This window comes from Oreochromis niloticus, unplaced genomic scaffold (genome assembly GCF_001858045.2).
Source record: "Oreochromis niloticus isolate F11D_XX unplaced genomic scaffold, O_niloticus_UMD_NMBU tig00007666_pilon, whole genome shotgun sequence".
NCBI classification, from domain to species: Eukaryota; Metazoa; Chordata; class Actinopteri; order Cichliformes; family Cichlidae; genus Oreochromis; species Oreochromis niloticus.
The window spans coordinates 47727-57096 of NW_020328703.1; the positions used below are offsets into that span (position 1 = coordinate 47727).

Here is a 9370-nt window from a genome sequence, read left to right on the forward strand (position 1 = left end):
CACCACACCAGGGCCTGTGCTGCTGGTTAAATATAAATTGAGTCCTTGGGTTAGGGTATTAGGCAAGCATGCAGTTACCGTTAACACTGTAGTTAAATTGGAGGGTTGTTCGCGTAACTTCAAGTACTGCCCACCTCAGCACTTGATTCCATAAATTGACACTTTGTGCTGTGGCCAGCAGCTTACGGCCATACCACCCTGAGCACGCCCGATCTCGTCTGATCTCGGAAGCTAAGCAGGGTTGGGCTTGGTTAGTACTCGGATGGTAGACTGCCTGGGAATACCAGGTGCTGTAAGCTTTACCTTTTCATGTCATTGAATTGCTTTTGATCCAGAGAAGGAGGGTGTTGAAAACCCAAAGCAGCTGCTCATTAATGAGGGCACATTAACGACATTCCTTTTGGCGCTTTTCAGCAATGTCTTGTGCTGCCGGGTGAGGCCATCCACAACACAATGGGGCATATGCTGCTAACATAGGTCATCTAAATTACACCAGGGCCTGTGGTGCAGGCTGAGGCCAAATACACCACACCAGGGCCTGTGGCTCAGGGTGAGGCCATCGACACCACACCGGGGCCTGCGTTGCAGCTGAGGCGAACTGCACCACACCAGGGCCTGTGCTGCTGGCAGAGGCCAACTACACCACACACTTGGCCAGTGGCTCTGCCTCAGGCCACCTACACCACACCAGGTCCTGTGCTTCTGGCTGAGGCCACCTACACCACACCAGGGCCTTTGCTACTGTCTGAGGCCATATTCATCACACCGGGGCCTGTGCTGCTGGATGAGGCTATCCACATCACAAGAGGACCTGTGCTCCTTGCCGAGACCAACTACACCACACCAGGGTTTGTGGCTCTGGCTGAGGCAATCTACACCACACCAGGGTCTGTGCTTCTGGCTGGTTCCATCTGCACCACACCAGGGCCTGTGCTGATGGCTGAGGCCATCCGCACCACACCGGTCCTTCTGGCTGCTACATAGGTCATCTAAATTACTCCAGGACCTGTGATTCTGGCTGTGGACCTGTGCTGCTGGCTGAGGCACACTACACCACACCAGGGATTGTGGCTCTGGTTGAGGCCACCTAGACCACACCACGTCCTGAGTTGCGGCTGAGGCAGTCTGCACCACACCACGGCCTGTGCCGCTGGCTGAGGACAACTACACCACACACTTGGCCAGTGGCTCTGGCTGAGGCCAACTACACCACACAAGGTATTGTGGCTCTGGTTGAGGCCATCTATTTCCCAACAGGGCCTGGGCTGCTGGCTGAGGCAATGTACACCACACCAGGGCCTGTGCTGCTGGTTAAATATAAATTGAGTCCTTGGGTTAGGGTATTAGGCAAGCATGCAGTTACCGTTAACACTGTAGTTAAATTGGAGGGTTGTTCGCGTAACTTCAAGTACTGCCCACCTCAGCACTTGATTCCATAAATTGACACTTTGTGCTGTGGCCAGCAGCTTACGGCCATACCACCCTGAGCACGCCCGATCTCGGAAGCTAAGCAGGGTTGGGCTTGCTTAGTACTCGGATGGTAGACTGCCTGGGAATACCAGGTGCTGTAAGCTTTACCTTTTCATGTCATTGAACTGCTTTTGATCCAGAGAAGGAGGGTGTTGAGAAACACAAAGCAGCTGATCATTAATGAGGGCACATTAACGACATTCCTTTTGGCGCTTTTCAGCAATGTCTTGTGCTGCCGGGTGAGGCCATCCACAACACAACGGGGCATATGCTGCTAACATAGGTCATCTAAATAACACCAGGGCCTGTGGTGCAGGCTGAGGCCAAATACACCACACCAGGGCCTGTGGCTCTGGGTGAGGCCATCGACACCACACCGGGCCTGCGTTGCAGCTGAGGCAACCTGCACCACACCAGGGCCTGTGCTGCTGGCAGAGGCCAACTACACCACACACTTGGCCAGTGGCTCTGCCTGAGGCCACCTACACCACACCAGGTCCTGTGCTTCTGGCTGAGGCCACCTACACCACACCAGGGCCCGTGCTACTGTCTGAGGCCATATTCATCACACCAGGGCCTGTGCTGCTGGCTGAGGCCATCCACATCACAAGAGGACCTGTGCTCCTTGCCGAGACCAACTACACCACACCAGGGTCTGTGCTTCTGGCTGGTTCCATCTGCACCACACCAGGGCCTGTGGTGATGGCTGAGGCCATCCGCACCACACCGGTCCTTCTGGCTGCTACATAGGTCATCTAAATTACTCCAGGACCTGTGATTCTGGCTGTGGACCTGTGCTGCTGGCTGAGGCACACTACACCACACCAGGGATTGTGGCTCTGGTTGAGGCCACCTAGACCACACCACGTCCTGAGTTGCGGCTGAGGCAGTCTGCACCACACCACGGCCTGTGCCGCTGGCTGAGGACAACTACACCACACACTTGGCCAGTGGCTCTGGCTGAGGCCAACTACACCACACAAGGTATTGTGGCTCTGGTTGATGCCATCTATTTCCCAACAGGGCCTGGGCTGCTGGCTGAGGCAATGTACACCACACCAGGGCCTGTGCTGCTGGTTAAATATAAATTGAGTCCTTGGGTTAGGGTATTAGGCAAGCATGCAGTTACCGTTAACACTTTAGTTAAATTGGAGGGTTGTTCGCGTAACTTCAAGTACTGCCCACCTCACCACTTGATTCCATAAATTGACACTTTGTGCTGTGGCCAGCAGCTTACGGCCATACCACCCTGAGCACGCCTGATCTCGTCTGATCTCGGAAGCTAAGCAGGGTTGGGCTTGGTTAGTACTCGGATGGTAGACTGCCTGGGAATACCAGGTGCTGTAAGCTTTACCTTTTCATGTCATTGAACTGCTTTTGATCCAGAGAAGGAGGGTGTTGAAAAACCCAAAGCAGCTGCTCATTAATGAGGGCACATTAACGACATTCCTTTTGGCGCTTTTCAGCAATGTCTTGTGCTGCCGGGTGAGGCCATCCACAACACAATGGGGCATATGCTGCTAACATAGGTCATCTAAATTACACCAGGGCCTGTGGTGCAGGCTGAGGCCAAATACACCACACCAGGGCCTGTGGCTCTGGGTGAGGCCATCGACACCACACCGGGGCCTGCGTTGCAGCTGAGGCGAACTGCACCACACCAGGGCCTGTGCTGCTGGCAGAGGCCAACTACACCACACACTTGGCCAGTGGCTCTGCCTCAGGCCACCTACACCACACCAGGTCCTGTGCTTCTGGCTGAGGCCACCTACACCACACCAGGGCCTTTGCTACTGTCGGAGGCCATATTCATCACACCAGGGCCTGTGCTGCTGGATGAGGCTATCCACATCACAAGAGGACCTGTGCTCCTTGCCGAGACCAACTACACCACACCAGGGTTTGTGGCTCTGGCTGAGGCAATCTACACCACACCAGGGTCTGTGCTTCTGGCTGCTTCCATCTGCACCACACCAGGGCCTGTGCTGATGGCTGAGGCCATCCGCACCACACCGGTCCTTCTGGCTGCTACATAGGTCATCTAAATTACTCCAGGACCTGTGATTCTGGCTGTGGACCTGTGCTGCTGGCTGAGGCACACTACACCACACCAGGGATTGTGGCTCTGGTTGAGGCCACCTAGACCACACCACGTCCTGAGTTGCGGCTGAGGCAGTCTGCACCACACCAGGGTTTGTGGCTCTGGCTGAGGCAATCTACACCACACCAGGGTCTGTGCTTCTGGCTGGTTCCATCTGCACCACACCAGGGCCAGTGGCTCTGGCTGAGGCCAACTACACCACACAAGGTATTGTGGCTCTGGTTGATGCCATCTATTTCCCAACAGGGCCTGGGCTGCTGGCTGAGGCAATGTACACCACACCAGGGCCTGTGCTGCTGGTTAAATAAAAATTGAGTCCTTGGGTTAGGGTATTAGGCAAGCATGCAGTTACCGTTAACACTGTAGTTAAATTGGAGGGTTGTTCGCGTAACTTCAAGTACTGCCCACCTCAGCACTTGATTCCATAAATTGACACTTTGTGCTGTGGCCAGCAGCTTACGGCCATACCACCCTGAGCACGCCCGATCTCGTCTGATCTCGGAAGCTAAGCAGGGTTGGGCTTGGTTAGTACTCGGATGGTAGACTGCCTGGGAATACTAGGTGCTGTAAGCTTTACCTTTTCATGTCATTGAACTGCTTTTGATCCAGAGAAGGAGGGTGTTGAGAAACACAAAGCAGCTGATCATTAATGAGGGCACATTAACGACATTCCTTTTGGCGCTTTTCAGCAATGTCTTGTGCTGCCGGGTGAGGCCATCCACAACACAACGGGGCATATGCTGCTAACATAGGTCATCTAAATAACACCAGAGCCTGTGGTGCAGGCTGAGGCCAAATACACCACACCAGGCCCTGTGCTACTGTCTGAGGCCATATTCATCACACCAGGGCCTGTGCTGCTGGATGAGGCCATCCACATCACAAGAGGACCTGTGCTCCTTGCCTAGACCAACTACACCACACCAGGGTTTCTGGCTCTGGCTGAGGCAATCTACACCACACCAGGGTCTGTGCTTCTGGCTGGTTCCATCTGCACCACACCAGGGCCTGTGCTGATGGTTGAGGCCATCCGCACCACACCGGTCCTTCTGGCTGCTACATAGGTCATCTAAATTACTCCAGGACCTGTGATTCTGGCTGTGGACCTGTGCTGCTGGCTGAGGCACTCTACACCACACCAGGGATTGTGGCTCTGGTTGAGGCCACCTAGACCACACCACGTCCTGAGTTGCGGCTGAGGCAACCTGCACCACACCACCGCCTGTGCCGCTGGCTGAGGACAACTACACCACACACTTGGCCAGTGGCTCTGGCTGAGGCCAACTACACCACACAAGGTATTGTGGCTCTGGTTGATGCCATCTATTTCCCAACAGGGCCTGGGCTGCTGGCTGAGGCAATGTACACCACACCAGGGCCTGTGCTGCTGGTTAAATATAAATTGAGTCCTTGGGTTAGGGTATTAGGCAAGCATGCATTTACCGTTAACACTGTAGTTAAATTGGAGGGTTGTTCGCGTAACTTCAAGTACTGCCCACCTCACCACTTGATTCCATAAATTGACACTTTGTGCTGTGGCCAGCAACTTACGGCCATACCACCCTGAGCACGCCCGATCTCGTCTGATCTCGGAAGCTAAGCAGGGTTGGGCTTGGTTAGTACTCGGATGGTAGACTGCCTGGGAATACCAGGTGCTGTAAGCTTTACCTTTTCATGTCATTGAACTGCTTTTGATCCAGAGAAGGAGGGTGTTGAAAAACCCAAAGCAGCTGCTCATTAATGAGGGCACATTAACGACATTCCTTTTGGCGCTTTTCAGCAATGTCTTGTGCTGCCGGGTGAGGCCATCCACAACACAACGGGCATATGCTGCTAACATAGGTCATCTAAATTACACCAGGGCCTGTGGTGCAGGCTGAGGCCAAATACACCACACCAGGGCCTGTGGCTCGGGTGAGGCCATCGACACCACACCGGGGCCTGCGTTGCAGCTGAGGCAACCTGCACCACACCAGGGCCTGTGCTGCTGGCAGAGGCCAACTACACCACACACTTGGCCAGTGGCTCTGCCTCAGGCCACCTACACCACACCAGGTCCTGTGCTTCTGGCTGAGGCCACCTACACCACACCAGGGCCTTTGCTACTGTCTGAGGCCATATTCATCACACCAGGGCCTGTGCTGCTGGATGAGGCTATCCACATCACAAGAGGACCTGTGCTCCTTGCCGAGACCAACTACACCACACCAGGGTTTGTGGCTCTGGCTGAGGCAATCTACACCACACCAGGGTCTGTGCTTCTGGCTGCTTCCATCTGCACCACACCAGGGCCTGTGCTGATGGCTGAGGCCATCCGCACCACACCGGTCCTTCTGGCTGCTACATAGGTCATCTAAATTACTCCAGGACCTGTGATTCTGGCTGTGGACCTGTGCTGCTGGCTGAGGCACACTACACCACACCAGGGATTGTGGCTCTGGTTGAGGCCACCTAGACCACACCACGTCCTGAGTTGCGCTGAGGCAACCTGCACCACACCACCGCCTGTGCCGCTGGCTGAGGAAAACTACACCACACACTTGGCCAGTGGCTCTGGCTGAGGCCAACTACACCACACAAGGTATTGTGGCTCTGGTTGAGGCCATCTATTTCCCAACAGGGCCTGGGCTGCTGGCTGAGGCAATGTACACCACACCAGGGCCTGTGCTGCTGGTTAAATATAAATTGAGTCCTTGGGTTAGGGTATCAGGCAAGCATGCAGTTACCGTTAACACTGTAGTTAAAATGGAGGGTTGTTCGCGTAACTTCAAGTACTGCCCACCTCAGCACTTGATTCCATAAATTGACACTTTGTGCTGTGGCCAGCAGCTTACGGCCATACCACCCTGAGCACGCCTGATCTCGGAAGCTAAGCAGGGTTGGGCTTGGTTAGTACTCGGATGGTAGACTGCCTGGGAATACCAGGTGCTGTAAGCTTTACCTTTTCATGTCATTGAACTGCTTTTGATCCAGAGAAGGAGGGTGTTGAGAAAACCAAAGCAGCTGCTCATTAATGAGGGCACATTAACGACATTCCTTTTGGCGCTTTTCAGCAATGTCTTGTGCTGCCGGGTGAGGCCATCCACAACACAACGGGGCATATGCTGCTAACATAGGTCATCTAAATTACACCAGGGCCTGTGGTGCAGGCTGAGGCCAAATACACCACACCAGGGCCTGTGGCTCTGGGTGAGGCCATCGACACCACACCGGGGCCTGCGTTGCAGCTGAGGCAACCTGCACCACACCAGGGCCTGTGCTGCTGGCTGAGGCCAACTACACCACACACTTGGCCAGTGGCTCTGCCTGAGGCCACCTAACCACACCAGGCCTTTGCTACTGTCTGAGGCCATATTCATCACACCAGGGCCTGTGCTGCTGGATGAGGCCATCCACATCACAAGAGGACCTGTGCTCCTTGCCTAGACCAACTACACCACACCAGGGTTTGTGGCTCTGGCTGAGGCAATCTACACCACACCAGGGTCTGTGCTTCTGGCTGGTTCCATCTGCACCACACCAGGGCCTGTGCTGATGGCTGAGGCCATCCGCACCACACGGTCCTTCTGGCTGCTACATAGGTCATCTAAATTACTCCAGGACCTGTGATTCTGGCTGTGGACCTGTGCTGCTGGCTGAGGCACACTACACCACACCAGGGATTGTGGCTCTGGTTGAGGCCACCTAGACCACACCACGTCCTGAGTTGCCGCTGAGGCAACCTGCACCACACCACGGCCTGTGCCGCTGGCTGAGGACAACTACACCACACACTTGGCCAGTGGCTCTGGCTGAGGCCAACTACACCACACAAGGTATGTGGCTCTGGTTGATGCCATCTATTTCCCAACAGGGCCTGGGCTGCTGGCTGAGGCAATGTACACCACACCAGGGCCTGTGCTGCTGGTTAAATATAAATTGAGTCCTTGGGTTAGGGTATTAGGCAAGCATGCAGTTACCGTTAACACTGTAGTTAAATTGGAGGGTTGTTCGCGTAACTTCAAGTACTGCCCACCTCAGCACTTGATTCCATAAATTGACACTTTGTGCTGTGGCCAGCAGCTTACGGCCATACCACCCTGAGCACGCCCGATCTCGTCTGATCTCGGAAGCTAAGCAGGGTTGGGCTTGGTTAGTACTCGGATGGTAGACTGCCTGGGAATACCAGGTGCTGTAAGCTTTACCTTTTCATGTCATTGAACTGCTTTTGATCCAGAGAAGGAGGGTGTTGAAAAACCCAAAGCAGCTGCTCATTAATGAGGGCACATTAACGACATTCCTAAGGCGCTTTCAGCAATGTCTTGTGCTGCCGGGTGAGGCCATCCACAACACAAGGGGCATATGCTGCTAACATAGGTCATCTAAATTACACCAGGGCCTGTGGTGCAGGCTGAGGCCAAATACACCACACCAGGGCCTGTGGCTCTGGTGAGGCCATCGACACCACACCGGGGCCTGCGTTGCAGCTGAGGCAACCTGCACCACACCAGGGCCTGTGCTGCTGGCTGAGGCCAACTACACCACACACTTGGCCAGTGGCTCTGCCTCAGGCCACCTATACCACACCAGGGCCTTTGCTACTGTCTGAGGCCATATTCATCACACCAGGGCCTGTGCTGCTGGATGAGGCCCATCCACATCACAACCAGGACCTGTGCTCCTTGCCGAGACCAACTACACCACACCAGGGTTTGTGGCTCTGGCTGAGGCAATCTACACCACACCAGGGTCTGTGCTTCTGGCTGGTTCCATCTGCACCACACCAGGGCCTGTGCTGATGGCTGAGGCCATCCGCACCACACCGGTCCTTCTGGCTGCTACATAGGTCATCTAAATTACTCCAGGACCTGTGATTCTGGCTGTGGACCTGTGCTGCTGGCTGAGGCACACTACACCACACCAGGGATTGTGGCTCTGGTTGAGGCCACCTAGACCACACCACGTCCTGAGTTGCCGCTGAGGCAACCTGCACCACACCACGGCCTGTGCCGCTGGCTGAGGACAACTACACCACACACTTGGCCAGTGGCTCTGGCTGAGGCCAACTACACCACACAAGGTATTTTGGCTCTGGTTGATGCCATCTATTTCCCAACAGGGCCTGGGCTGCTGGCTGAGGCAATGTACACCACACCAGGGCCTGTGCTGCTGGTTAAATATAAATTGAGTCCTTGGGTTAGGGTATTAGGCAAGCATGCAGTTACCGTTAACACTTTAGTTAAATTGGAGGGTTGTTCGCGTAACTTCAAGTACTGCCCACCTCAGCACTTGATTCCATAAATTGACACTTTGTGCTGTGGCCAGCAGCTTACGGCCATACCACCCTGAGCACGCCCGATCTCGTCTGATCTCGGAAGCTAAGCAGGGTTGGGCTTGGTTAGTACTCGGATGGTAGACTGCCTGGGAATACCAGGTGCTGTAAGCTTTACCTTTTCATGTCATTGAACTGCTTTTGATCCAGAGAAGGAGGGTGTTGAAAACCCAAAGCAGCTGCTCATTAATGAGGGCACATTAACGACATTCCTTTTGGCGCTTTTCAGCAATGTCTTGTGCTGCCGGGTGAGGCCATCCACAACACAATGGGGCATATGCTGCTAACATAGGTCATCTAAATTACACCAGGGCCTGTGGTGCAGGCTGAGGCCAAATACACACACCAGGGCTGTGGCTCAGGTGAGGCCATCGACACCACACCGGGGCCTGCGTTGCAGCTGAGGCGAACTGCACCACACCAGGGCCTGTGCTGCTGGCAGAGGCCAACTACACCACACACTTGGCCAGTGCTCTCCTCAGGCACCT

The 9370-nt window shown here is 54.7% G+C and overlaps 6 non-coding genes and 2 pseudogenes across 6 annotated transcripts; all 8 read left to right on the plus strand.

Moving 5' to 3' along the window:
* Nucleotides 1–180: 180 nt before the first annotated feature.
* Nucleotides 181–299, plus strand: LOC112845509 (5S ribosomal RNA). Its single transcript, XR_003218339.1, has one exon. It is a non-coding gene; the product is annotated as a 5S ribosomal RNA (ribosomal RNA).
* A 1166-nt stretch (nt 300–1465) lies between these two features.
* On the plus strand, nt 1466–1574 carry LOC112845510 (uncharacterized; annotated as a pseudogene).
* A 1127-nt stretch (nt 1575–2701) lies between these two features.
* Nucleotides 2702–2820, plus strand: LOC112845502 (5S ribosomal RNA). Its single transcript, XR_003218334.1, has one exon. It is a non-coding gene; the product is annotated as a 5S ribosomal RNA (ribosomal RNA).
* Nucleotides 2821–4025: 1205 nt separating this feature from the next.
* Nucleotides 4026–4144, plus strand: LOC112845504 (5S ribosomal RNA). Its single transcript, XR_003218336.1, has one exon. It is a non-coding gene; the product is annotated as a 5S ribosomal RNA (ribosomal RNA).
* A 972-nt stretch (nt 4145–5116) lies between these two features.
* Nucleotides 5117–5235, plus strand: LOC112845503 (5S ribosomal RNA). The gene has a single exon (XR_003218335.1). It is a non-coding gene; the product is annotated as a 5S ribosomal RNA (ribosomal RNA).
* Nucleotides 5236–6399: 1164 nt separating this feature from the next.
* Nucleotides 6400–6508, plus strand: LOC112845508 (uncharacterized; annotated as a pseudogene).
* A 1124-nt stretch (nt 6509–7632) lies between these two features.
* On the plus strand, nt 7633–7751 carry LOC112845511 (5S ribosomal RNA). The gene has a single exon (XR_003218340.1). It is a non-coding gene; the product is annotated as a 5S ribosomal RNA (ribosomal RNA).
* A 1126-nt stretch (nt 7752–8877) lies between these two features.
* LOC112845512 (5S ribosomal RNA) lies at nt 8878–8996 on the plus strand. The gene has a single exon (XR_003218341.1). It is a non-coding gene; the product is annotated as a 5S ribosomal RNA (ribosomal RNA).
* The last annotated feature ends 374 nt before the right edge of the window (nt 8997–9370 follow it).